The sequence below is a fragment of the Crotalus tigris genome, unplaced genomic scaffold (genome assembly GCF_016545835.1).
Source record: "Crotalus tigris isolate CLP2741 ecotype Arizona unplaced genomic scaffold, ASM1654583v1 scf7180000017881.257975618366:2651188, whole genome shotgun sequence".
NCBI lineage: Eukaryota > Metazoa > Chordata > Lepidosauria > Squamata > Viperidae > Crotalus > Crotalus tigris.
The window spans coordinates 2,271,641-2,285,450 of NW_024096698.1; the positions used below are offsets into that span (position 1 = coordinate 2,271,641).

Consider the following 13,810-nt stretch of genomic DNA (forward strand, 5'->3'; position numbering starts at 1 on the left):
TTTCCCATGTCTGGGGACTCGGAGCAGCACCTGAAGTCTTAGAGACAGAATGTAATTTGGAACTTTAGGTTATGCATCTATGATGTAATCCCACTGACACACAAATTCTGCTTCCAGGGTACAAATATTGCTTAGTAACACTTGTTTTAGTATATTTTTAGTATACATTTGGTGAACTACTTCTCAATCATTTATCATCAAAATATATGGTATTAGGATTCCTATAGTATCATTTTTTTTTTTAATCACCAAGAAGAAATTGACAGCTTGATGCTTTTCTTTTGGACTACAACCACCTCTATTCCTTGCTTTAGGCATACTGGTTAGCAGTTGTGGAGATTGATATTCACAACACCTAGAAGACACTAATCATTTTATCTTCCTCCAACCATTAAGTTAGGATTCAAAAGGGTTCCATAACTTGAAATCATTTCTTCATTTGCCTTTCATATCACTGATCTGAAATCATCACATCAAAAAGTTCGGCCTAAGGAGGACCAGCGCATTAAAACGGCAGATAATTGTCAGCACAGAATTGCTGATATCAAAAGGAAGAGTGATTTTTATCCTGCCCCCAACTCCCCACTACAACAAATTTCTTTAAGCCTATTGCCAATATGCTACAGATAGCCTGGCTTAAAGGAAAATGAATGAAATACTACTAATAATAATTCATGGTTTGCTAATTAAAAGTAATATGTTTTCCCATTTTTTGGCAATTTGATAACATAAAACACTTAGTTGGGGGCCACAGGGGGAAACTAGCTTAGATGGATAAAAAATGTTTTGTGTTCACCCAAGCAAGACTATGTTAATGCATATTATCCCATTAATGCACATCAACATCGGGAATAAGCGTACCAATGCAAGCAAGAAGCATACACTTATCATCATTTGATAACATGTTTAATGACAGATTGACGGTTGATTTGCAAATGTGAACTGGCATCAATGTTGCTAACTTCAGCTTCTGCCGCCTCCTCTGCTATGCCAGCATATTTATGTGCATAATTTGATTTTGCAGCCGCGCTGTTAGTACATTTTTAATATTAACTATGCAAGAACAGACAGCCGAACTTAAGTTGCACTGATGGTTTGAGTTCATTAGATTGAAAAAGATGGGCTCACAATGACAAAGATGGAGATGGTTGGGAAACATCAGATAGGCAACACTAAAACGCACTCTGTCACAAACAAACCCAATGAACACATTTCATATTATTGGCTGCAACTGGAATCCTCACACAGAATTGGAAATTTCATATATATCATTGCTGCATTTGTGTTTCTTGTTCTGGACATATTGATAGCAGCCAAAAAAGAACAAATTTTTGGCCACACAGCTCTAAATTCTCTTTTTGATGGATGGCTTGAAGAGAGAGAAATATATTGCAGTGCACAAAATTCAAAAATTAGAATGAAGAAGGATTTTTTCCCCTCCCTCTCTGTCATGTGCATGGATTGCTTCCCATCTGGATTAGTTTTGCATGTTTTCTCATAAATGTATCCAATTTTCTTTTTATATTAAATTTAAAAAATCCAAAGGAAAATAAATAAATAAGTATACAAATACATATTTTGAACAATTAAAATAAAAAAATTATAAATATGTGATGTCATCCCTAATATATTACAAAATATGCATTTTAAAAGCATACTTTGGCAGCTTTGGTGAGCTGAGAAATACATGACAAAATTAGAGAAATGGAAGATCAGGATATTTATATTCAATTCTTTGTATCCAAAATAGAATATTCTAATTTCTCAAACATTACCATTATTTTGCACTCAGATACCATTGGTCCATCTCTAGTTTGTCAATTTAAGTTGCTTTTGTAAGGATTATCTTGTTTATGTGCAGGATTGTACAAACTGGCTTATATTTTGCATGGTCATGTGTCTTTTGAAGATGTGTGTTCAATAATAGCATGTTTACACACAGTGTGAAACTGGATTTAGTAGTAAGGTAAAATCTCCCTTGAGCCAAGCTTGATGCTTGGAGACTTCATGGGCAAGGCCATGTAATTTCCTTGATAATAGTATCAATACAGTATGAAAATAGTCTCCTCCTCCTCCTCCTCCTCCTCCTCCTCCTTCTCCTCCTCCTCCTCCTCCCAATCTAGCCTCCATCCCTACTACTACGAGTCTAATATATCTGAAGGGACCAAGCTTAAGAAAGTTAGCTCATTACATTAATTAGTTTATTATATACATACAATGCTGTCTATAATGTTTTCAGCATACACAAATCAAAACATCTTGTCTTTGAATGTTGCCTCCTTTTTTGTTACCTTTTGGAATATCTTGTTAATTTTTTTAGTATCAGTAACTAGTGTGGTCAATTTGAAGGATGCCAGTTTCCACATGAGATCTCTAGAATGTCTGAATTTGGAGAATGTGCCTCCCATTTTTCTAATGTCTATTCAAATCAATGTCTGGACACAAATATTAAATTTTGCAAAACATGATCCTAATATTTCATGCTCAAAAGGCTGTTTTCTACAACTGAGAAGAGTCAATAAGCCTAAGAATGTTGGAGCAGCTGAAATCTAGCAAATGCATTATAACCAAAGCTTTCATGACCTGAAACATTCTATATCAGCCTCACAGAGAGCACATTGTAGTAGTGCAAATGAGCAGTGACTAAGGCATAAGTGCCTATGGCAGGACCTAGGAATTGGTTTACAATACAATTGGTTTATAGGATCTTGCAAATCATCAGGATGAGGCCAGGCCATCCTGATAGGCTACTTTGAACTGAGGAATCTCAATGAAGTGAAATTACTGCCATAGGGTGGTTCAATAGAGTTGCCTTCAAACTGACTGAGCCCATAGAAGCTTCACATAGCCTTAATACTGATTGTGCTATAAATATAAATGAGAGGCTGGAGCTTTAAGAAACAAGCACATCACTTTTCAAAGTCATTATCTCATTTTTTTTTAAATTCTTTCAACCAATAAATATTTGGATCTGCTCTCTGATTTATGTATACATTGCTGCACTCTGTTTAACCCCGTATTACTTAAGCATGGAGTTCTTGCATTTATAGATTTCAAATTTATTGGCACTTGACATTGGTATGGGCTTTCACCTGACCAACAGGAGGCCCAACCCCCAATGGGAATAATTACGGAGGATTTCAACAGCCATGGGAATGGCTAGAAATGTCATTAAATCATATTGGAAAAACAATGTGCTCATACATTCTAGTCTTGCCAGTAAATTTTCCACTTGAGGCCTAGACCACCTAGTGGGGATATTCAAAGGCAGGAGAGACAGAAAGAATGAAAGATATGAATTAAAGTTAAAATGAGCAATGCAAGTTCAGCACAGTGGGATCTCTTTGAATCCAAAAAAGACAAAACATAGGTCAACTGTATTGGGGTTAAATCCTCCACCAAATATGCATAGCTTGATTTATAAGTACCACAAGGGAAAGAATATATATGTAGAGCCAGATCATCCCATCCCATTTGTACGTGGGAGGTGAAAAATTTAAGGAACATATGGAACAATTTTTTATTTTCCAAGCTGTGCTTTTAGACAAATTTTCACTCTGCTAATTGATCATGTTGACTTTTTTCTTCCTTGATTTCAGGCATGAAATATAGATCCACTAACATTTCACTCTTATGTTTTTACATTTTTCTTTTCTGAGAATTTATTTTAGTTACTCTTATTTAAAGAATTCAGTCTTAGATTCTGGAAGTACAAGAGAGATGTGTAGTTTGGTATAAGTTTGATTTATTTTACCATTTACGTTACAGCAACGTTATGTCTGAATTTGTAATTTTTCATCTGACTGTAAATATACTAATTCATTTAGGGGGAAATTTGTTACATTTTTAAAAATATATGAGATAGGCCTCTTGACCTCCTCTGTCTTATCCCAACCAAAAATGTCCTGCATACTGATAACAATGTAAGGATCATATGTAAGAGGCTGCTTTTTCTGCAGTCAATCTTAGAAACTCTATGTGATTAAACATATAGTATCATGGAATGCTATTCTTCCATGGTATTCCAAAAAATATCCAGGACTTTGTTTTGGGGTTCTTGTTTTTTTGTTTTGCAGTGAAAAAGATGCCTAACTGTCTCACCTATTTTCAGAAGTGAATGTATTGATTGATTGATTGATTGCTTTTCCTGCAGAAGAATGCTAACTAGATTTTATTCCTAGTTTATTCCTCTTACCTCACCATGGATCTGCTAGAAAAAACAAACATGCCATCAAAAAATAGGGACTATAATGACATTCTTGTACATCACAAGAAGTAGCTATATTGAGATTAGTTGTAGCAAAAGATGGCCAATCTGAAGAGTTAATCCCACACTTCTTCTCTTGTGGCATCATTTTATAAAGTTGCACCTCTAATATTGTACAGACCGTGTCCTTGAAAATGCCAACTGAAACCTTCCTTGTCTTTCTTTTTCTCCACTCATTATTGGTGTTTATCATTGTCCCCTCTCCCTCAGTGATATGGGAGAACAGATGCTTGGAAACAATCATATATCATTTGGCAATCTCTGTCAATCCCTACTGCCTCAAGGGTTGTCATATAAAAAGTACAATTCACATTAATAATGAAGTACATTTCCCAAAGAAACAGCTTTGTATCTTGAGGTGAGAACAAAAAGAAGCAGTTATTCATATTTCCTATTTAGGAGCAAAGTCCCATGAATCTGATGGAGCAGTTCTCATAGAGATTAGGAACTCTGGGAGGTCCCTGAGACTTTTTCAGGGCTCCACAAAATCAAATAAATATTTTAAGATTTCTCAGCTCTTAATTTTTAATACAGTAAATATAGGCAGATATAATTCACACAAATCAATGCTCTTTGGAGTCCTCAATCATTTTTAAGAACATAAAGGAGCTCAGATACCAAAAATGTTTGAGAACTGCTGATCTAATGTATGACTGAGGCACAGGTGAGGTCACAATCTCCTTAATGGAAACTTTTTACAATGTATATAATGTCTATTGTGGAGTTGAATGGCATTCCCACTTTTTTCCAAAGTCTTCTTCCAACATGCAGGAAATCCAATTAAACTGTCCATGAGATGCGGTTGCCCAGCCACTTCTAAATTTTTTTAGAGATGGAGAACCCACTTTTTCAATAGGTTGTTTCATTGTTGGTTTAAAACATTAGTTTTGCAGGAAGCAGCAGTCAAAATGGTCACAATAGAAGTCATGGCATTTTAATCAAAGCCCTGACACTTTCTTTTAGATGACCCCAAGATAACTATTTCAGATTCTTAGCTATGAAGATAATTTAGCTTTAGACAGAGATCCAAAAAAACCAGGGTTCTGTTTTTCTGTTATTATTTGAGGGAAAAATTTGGAACCAGTGCTTGGCTTTGTTGGCCAGCTCTTCCTGTTCTAAATATTAGCTGACGAAAGAAAGGTGGAATATTAGCTCTGTGCAATAAAAGGCCAAATGAAGTATAATTAAATCCATCTCTGTTCATGCATCATAAAAAAAGTCTGGAAATGTGAAGAAAAATCAAATGATTAGGAAAACAGCATTTTCTACAAGGAAAGACTACAGGGATTGGAGGAGGGGGGTTAAGCAAAGTTGAGTAAAAAGCAACATGGTCAAGATATATTAAATCATGCAAGAGGACAGAGATTTTTTTCCCCTGAGTCATCCATTATAATTAATAGAGGGGAAAAAAAACACACTGTCTTTCTTGACACAATGCATAGTTAAACTATAGATTTCACTGCTACCAAGGATGGTGACGATAAAGCACCAAATCAGGTGGTTTTAAAAAGACCAGACAAATCCAGGTAATATAATCTTCTAAGCAAAAAGGTAGAATAGTTTTAATGACAGTATTTAAGGAGCAGAATGAAAAAGCTTAACATTTGTGTCACAAAATAACTAAGGTTAAAACTATCCTGCTCACTTTGTGAGAATGCAACAAGCAGAGTTTTAACTAGTTTGAACGGTGCCTGACTGTGGGATTAGATGGACTTTTGGCATGATTACCAAGTCTGTATTTAAGTCTCCCCCCTCTTCCCCCCGTGTGTGTGTGTGTGTGTGTGTGTGTGTGTGTGTGTGTGTAAAGTTATCTCATATCCCTCCTTCCCTTCTCCAATTCACACACTGAGGGAGAGGTCCCACCATAGCACAAGAATTTCTGAAAAACATTGCAGTAAATCATTATAAATAATCTATCAGCATAATGCCAGAAAGCATATGCATTTATCTTGTAGTTGCGGGGGAAGGGAAGGGAGAAAATGTGTATTTTTTCTTAATTCAAACTGCGTCTAGTTAAACATAGCAGTCAATTGCCTAATTTATCTAAGGAGCTTTTACATCCTGCAGATTGTCATGCGATAGGGCTTGCTGGCAGAGGTATTATTGGAAATTAAAGTGTGGGAGGAAGGAAGCAGAAGTAACAGCCCTTTTCACCTTCTCTTGCTTTGCTACAATGGCCCAGCTGTTTGAGAAAATCTGGAGGTGGGCGCTTTCATTTCCTTACTCCCATCCTCTGCTTGTCCCTCAGTTCTTTGCCAGCAGTTCAGCACAAACTACTAAGAGGTGGAAGTATAGAGCAAGGAAGGCAACCCACATAAAAAAGGAGGATATGACATCAGGTGGCGGTGACCCAGCAGGTGGTGGCAAAGAAAGAGGATTATGACATCAGTAGGTGGTGACAATAAAGTTGATAGCATTTATTTTAGTACTAAGCAAAGAAATTCCTCTGGAATTTGATGCGAAATACCATCAAATCTAAGAAGAGCACATTGAAGACATGTTCCTAAGATGGGCAATTAACACAGAGGAGACTCTTTAGTTCCAAGATATGTATATTCATCTTTCCAGCAGTCTGCAACCTCCCTTATCTTCTTTGCTTCTATTAAATGCCCAGGGCTTTTTTTATAGATTACTGTGACCACAAAGATGGATTCTTGACTTAAGAAATTGAAGAATTTCCTATCCCTAGAGAAATTCAGAGGAATTGCCCACCCATTTTCTGCACCCACAAATTTAATGATGAGCATTGAAAGGAAATCCCTTGTGCAGAATGTATTGGAACGGTCATGCTGGCTAGTGCTACAGGAATGGAAGTTTTTGCCATATGTGGAAAAAGAGAGAGCTCTCTATTCTTGATTTATCTAGTTAGAACATTGATGAATCTTTTAATCTTAATTGTTTCAGTATGGTACTGGCTAAACCTGGACCTTCTTCATGCAAACTATGAGCTACAATATTACCATTTTTTTATTTTCTTTATTTTCTAGAAGCAAACTTCTGTTATGTTTAGGGGTAATATATTTCTAATTATCAGATTCTGGGGACAAACAATAGGGGAAGAGTATCTTAATGGCTTGCTTGTGAGCTTTTCAAAGGTTCTGATTATCTAATGTTGGAAGAAGATGATATATTGAAAGATTTCTGCTGGACTTCTGGTTTGATGTCATGATGAGACAGGTGAAAGAAACTGGAGCTCCAGCTTCCTAGCCCGATTTTGCTCTGTCTGGAGATCCCAAGGGATTGAGAAAGTTGCCCTGGAGAGGTGACAAAGAAGAAGGGAAGCCTTGGGAACTTGGAGCAGATGGTGGAACCTCTTCAAATGGATGGAAGAATGGCTGCCTGTAATGCACAGGCAGCCCAAGTAACAGACAACCAGGAAAAAGACAAAGAACCGAGGCATGTCGCCGAACAACTGATTGTCAACAACGTGCTGAGAACTGGCTGAGACTGTTTCTTTTTATTCCTCTTCCCTGTGGACTTGGAAATAGAGATCCCATGATTGGATAAAATTTCCAAAGCAAAGACCCCAAGAAGGTTTGGGAAGAAGGGAGTTAAAAGCAGCAAAAAAATTTAAATGGGAGAACAAAATTAAGGAATACAAAAGAATATATAAAAATGGAATTGGGACTGATTTAAAGAAAATTTGGTTAACTCTTACGGCATGGAAAAAATTCTCTTATCTAATTTCTGTGAGAAAGCAACTTAAAAAGATTTTTTTAAACCTGAATATAGACAATATAGTAAATAAGAACATCTAGTGGTGAAAGGAGATACTACAACAATGCTAAAATACTAAAAGAACCAGAGAAGTTCCTGACCTTGAAATAACACCTGTTGTAAACAAAAAAAAAATGTGACTCTATGCTAGAAAAGACTGTACAACAGGGGTGTCAAACTCGCAACATCACGTGACGTGTCTCAATGTATCGTGACTTTTTCCCCATTGCCGGCAATGGGGTGGGTGCGGTTTCGGCATGACGCATCTGGCTTGCGGGCCAGCAGTTTGACACTCCTGCCCTACAATCATATGTTCTGACCCTGACCCTGAACTACAATAGAAACTATTTGGAAACAGGTTTTTTTTTACATCTTTAAAGTAACTGGAACATTTGGATTAGCCTAAAGCAGTTGGCTTGTTTCACGGTTGTATTATAGACTAAGGCAGTTGACCGATATCATTATTAAATATAGACTATAAGATTTTTACTTCAATAATAGCGGAGAGACTGAAAAGATTTCTAACTGAATTTAGACATCCAGATCAAAATGGATTTCTACCAAAGAGACAAATAAAAAATAATTTAAGAGTTATAATGGACATATTGGAATATTATGAAATGCATCCAGGGAAACAATTGGCATTAGTATTTCTAGATCCTCAAAAGGCATTTGATAATGTTTCCTGGCAATTTATCACTCAACAACTAAAAACAATGGACTTTGGACAAACCTTTATAAATATGACTGAAGCAATATACCACAAACAAACAGCAAAAGTGATTGTAAATGGAGATTATACAAAGAACTTTGATATAAGAAAAGGTACAAGACAAGGATGTCCACTATCTCCATTGTTATTTATCCTAACTTTGGAAGTTTTAAATAGAAATATTAGACAAGACCCAGAAATTAAAGGACTAGAAATAAAAGGTGAAATTTATAAACTGAAAGCATTTTCAGATGACTTGATATTCATCCTAGAGGAACCTTTAGAGATGATCCCTAAATTATTGGAAAAGATAGAACAGTTTGGAGACATAGCAGGACTGAAAATAAACAGAGAAAAAACTAAAGTGATAGTTAAAAATCTTACAGATAAACAAAAAAACAAATGTCAGAAAAAGTAGAATTACAAATAGTCAAAAAGATTAAATACTTGGGAATATATCTAACAGCAAGATGTTCAATGATAAAAGATAACTATACAAAATCACTGAATAAAATAAAACTGGACCTGGAAAAATGGAAAAACTTGCAACTATTAATGTTAGGAAGAATTGCTACAGTGAAAATGAATATATTACCAAAAATATTGTTTTTATTCCAAACGATACCTATAAAATTGGAGAATTAAATTCACTAATTTTGAAATTTATTTGGCAAGGAAAGAAAGCTAGAATCAAATTGAAAATGTTACAAGAAGCTAAGGAAAATGGAGGTTTTGGCTTGCCAGAGTGGGTTTTATATTATCAAGCATCTGTACTAACATGGATAAAAGAATGGATAATTCTTAGAAATAAAAGGTTGTTGTATTTGGAGGGATATGATTTACAACTTGGTTGGCACACTTCCTTATGGTACGGGAAAAATAAGATTCATAAGTATTTTCAAAACCACTATATTAGAAACACATTATTACTGTCATGGGAAAAAATAAAATGTAAGATATACTTGAAAATTCCAGGATGGCTTTCAACAATGGAAACATTTGTACATCCAAATTTAGTCAGTTTTGAAAAAATATGGACATATAAAGATATTCTAAATTCTGAAGGGAATTTAAAATCTAAACAAGAGAGGGAAAATCAGGGTATTGATCTATCATGGTGAGCATATTTACAAATGCAAGTTAGATAGGCTAAAGATGTTAAATTGTATGGATTTTATAAAAAACAGACTTGTTTGATCAGACATTATTAACCTCTGATGAGAAATTAATTAAGAAAATGTATAACTTTTTATTGAATTTGAAAATGGAAAATGAACAGGTTAAAGAAACAATGATAACATGGGCAAATAATTTTGGATATAATATAGATTTAGAAAATAATATAGATAATATAGATTTAGAAGAATGGCAAAACTTGTGGGAAAGAAACTATAAAATGACAATGTCAACTTCTTACTTACAAAGAAAATCTTACTTACAAAGAAAATGTTTCATGGATGGCACTTGCCACCAGCAAGTTTAGCAAAAAATGTTTAAAAATATGTCAGATAGATGTTGGAAATGTAAACACAAGCCAGGTTCTTATTATCATGTATGGTGGACATGTGTTAAAGCAAAGAGATATTGGACAAAAATATATACTTGGCTAGAAAAGATGTTGGGAAAACATGTAGATTTTAAACATGTAGATATAATGCCAGAACAGATTGATAAACAAAGTATATACTTGATTCTACATGTGATAACAATGGCAAGAATCATATTCTCACAATATTGGAAAAATGAAGACATATCACCAGAGGAAGAAATAATTAAAAAAAATACTAGAATGTGCGGAAATGGACAGACTTACTTTGAGGTTGAAAGAAAAAGAAGAAGAAACAGAATACTATCAAACCTGGGACTTATTTTATCAATGGCTGGAGAAAAGAATAAAGGATTAGGAATTAAATCTGTCTTAGTGAATGATAAACTCAGACAACACGTTTGTTGAACAAGTACTACTGAATTATATGAAAAAATCAAAAACTTTTTTTTTTAAAAAAAGAAAGATTTATGCTGCAGTTCATTAGAGCTCGTGCTCTAATAGACCTGTGTGAGTGATGGTTTGGTAGAAGACACACAAGGCAGAATTCTTGCTCAGGATGTCCAAAGTATTACAGTTCTTTGGAGTCTTGGTGATCTCTGAGCTTGGTTGTTTGCTTGTTTCATTAGCCAATGAGGAACATCTTCAGTGCTCCCTGTTTATATACATCACCTTGCCCTCCCAATATTGTAGAGATGTAGTGTCCTACTTGGTAGTTCCTTGATTAGGGTATTGTTTTCTGCTATTTTCTCAGACAGCTCCAAGGATTCCACATTCAATCCTGAGCCACGTACATTCTCTTCACTTAGAACAGGCATGTCAAACTCATGACATCACGTGATGTTGCGTGACGTATTGCGACTTTTCCTCATTGCCAGCAATGGGGTGGGTGCGGTTTCATTATGATGCATCCGGCCCATGGGCCGGCAGTTTGACATACCTGACTTAGAGGATTACAGTTCATTTCTTTGTAGGAGCCATTTTGACAGACCTAAGCATATCCAAATGTGCATGAAAATGTAACAACAAACATTACTATTTTCTAGCCCTCTACCTAGCATTCCTCCTGCATTTCTTTATCTTCCTTCAGCTCTATAAGAAAAGAAAATGTTCTCTTTTTAATCAAAGGAGAAACGCCATTTTGGAGAGACTCCTATGCATGGGGTGTAGACTCCTTGAAATGAGATTTATATGTGAATGTCTTCCCTTTTATTGTGTTTGAAATCCTCATAATAGCTTTCCTGACTTTCAGTGTTTTGATTACATCTCAAAATAACTTGTTAAAGAACTTTCTGATCCAGTGATGGCAATTGAGACAATATTAAATGATTTATAAAAGTGCTATCAAAAAGCAGTAACATCCTCACAATAATAAAATAATTACAAGACCCTATCTAAGGACAATCCAAAACCTAACAACCACAAAACTTTTATATCCTAAAATCTTAGAATAATTGAAGGAAAAAGAAGAGTGATTTGGCATTGGGTGCCAAATGGTTAAGAATCAGCTATCAGAGATGCTGGCAATATCTTATAACTCTTGGTGTGGTAGATCTCCACATGGGAGACCATGTGGTATACTAGTGTCAGACCAGCACTGGAAAAATGTAGGTTAGAATCTCTATGCAGACATTATACTCTATAGATGTCTTTGCAACAGTCATTCCAAATTAATCTCATCTATTTCAAGATTTATTCCAGAGTAAAGTGAGTTTCATTGGAAAACAATGTATGCTATCTCGAACTCCTTAGAAGAAATCTTTCTGATTTATTAAATGTAATAAATTTGTGGCTCTTCAGAGGTTGCTGTAACCTAATGAATATCCAGCTCCCAAAATCCAGCACAACCAATGACTGACAATGTCAACAGTTGTAGTCCAATAACACTTGAGCAGGGACATCATTCTCTAACCCTATAAAAAAGGCCAAGCATGCAAGCTATTTCTTAACAATGGCTCTAGGAATGGAGACTTTTAATAACAAGACAGGCCAGTGAGAAATCATTTAATAATAAAAGGGGAACTCAGGCACAAAACAGGTTGTGTAGAAAGTAAACACAGGGTCAGTCAAAAAGTACTCAAATGTTAAACATCAATGCACAGAGTATGAAGAATAAATAGGGTGAATTAGAAATTCAAATAAATGATGGCAGATATGATATTGTTGCCATTATGGAAACTTGATGGGATAAAACCCACAAATCCCACCTAGAGGGATTTGAATTGTTTAAAAGAAACAGACCAAATAAAAGAGTAAGTGGAGTCACAATATATATAAGAAATAATTGCATTTCTATAGAAATAGAGCACAACAATGGTGAAAACTGTCTTGAATGCATTTGCGTCAATATAAAAGGGGAAGAAATGACATTGCCATAGGTGTATACTATAGGCCACCCTATCAAACAGAGCAAGTCAGTTAACTAAGATATGTAGGAAGCACATCATAATAGCAGTGGGGAACTTTAACTACCCTGACATCAACTGGGAGACAAACTCTGCACCAAGTAGAAGATCAAAGGTCTTAGGCCCAGTACTCTTCAATATTTTCATAAATGACGTAGATGAGGGAATTGAAGGGAAACTCATCAAATTTGCAGATGACACCAAACTGGCAGGAGTATTCAACACCCCAGAAGACAAACTCAGGATTCAAAAAGATCTTGACAAACTTGAACAATGGGCCCTATCCAACAAAATGAGTTTCATTGTGGAGAAAAGCAAAGTTTTACATTTAGGCAGGAAAAACCAAAGGTACAAGTACAGATTAGGCAAGACCTGGATTAAAAACAATAATTGTGAAAGGGACCTTGGAGTCCTAATGGACGATCACTTGACTATGAGACAGCAGTGTACAGCAGCAGCTAAAAAAGCTAATACAATCCTGGGTTGTATAAACAGAGACATAGAATCAAGATCACGTGAAGTATTAGTACTGCTTTATAAAACTCTAATAAAAGCACACCTGGAATACTGCAGTCAATTTTGGTCACCATATCACAAAAAAGATGTTGAGAGTCTGGAAAAAAATTCAGAAAAGAGCAACTAAAATGATCAAAGGCCTGGAGACTAAAACATACGAAGAATGGCTGCAGGACTTGGCTAGTCTAAAGAAAATGAGAAATAGGGAAGACATGATAGCAGTATTCCAGTATTTGAGGGGCTGCCACAAAGAAGAGGGGGTCACATTATTGACCAAAGCACTAGTGGGCAGAACATAAAACAATGGTTGGAAATTGAACAAAGAGAGAAGCAACTTGGAATTAAGGAGAAACTTCCTGATAGAGAGGACAATCAACCAGTGGAATAGCTTGCCTTCAGAAATCGTGGGTGCTCCATCACTGGTGATTTTTAAGAGGAGGCTGGATGGTCACTTGTTTGAGATGGTATAGGTTTTCCTGCTTGAGCAGGGGGCTGGACTAGAAGACCTCCAAGGTCCCTTTCTATTCTATTCTATTCTATTCTATTCTATTCTATTCTATTCTATTCTATTCTATTCTAAACAGGTTCCTGACAAACCTAGCAGACAGCTTTGTCTCCCAAAAAAGTAGAGAAGGGAACTAGGGGAT

At 35.6% G+C, this 13,810-nt stretch overlaps 1 protein-coding gene across 3 annotated transcripts in view; it reads right to left on the reverse strand.

Annotated features, from left to right (window-relative positions):
• Positions 1-13,810, reverse strand: part of TSHZ2 (teashirt zinc finger homeobox 2) — a 384,615-nt gene that overhangs the window by 103,151 nt on the left and 267,654 nt on the right. The window contains exon 3 of one of the 3 annotated variants that reach the window (XM_039343951.1): positions 5,429-5,487. The exons of the other annotated variants lie outside the window; for them this stretch is intronic. The gene's annotated coding sequence lies outside the window, so the exon portion shown is untranslated. Of the gene's footprint in view, positions 1-5,428; positions 5,488-13,810 lie in introns of those variants that run through there. 3 annotated transcript variants of the gene reach the window in all.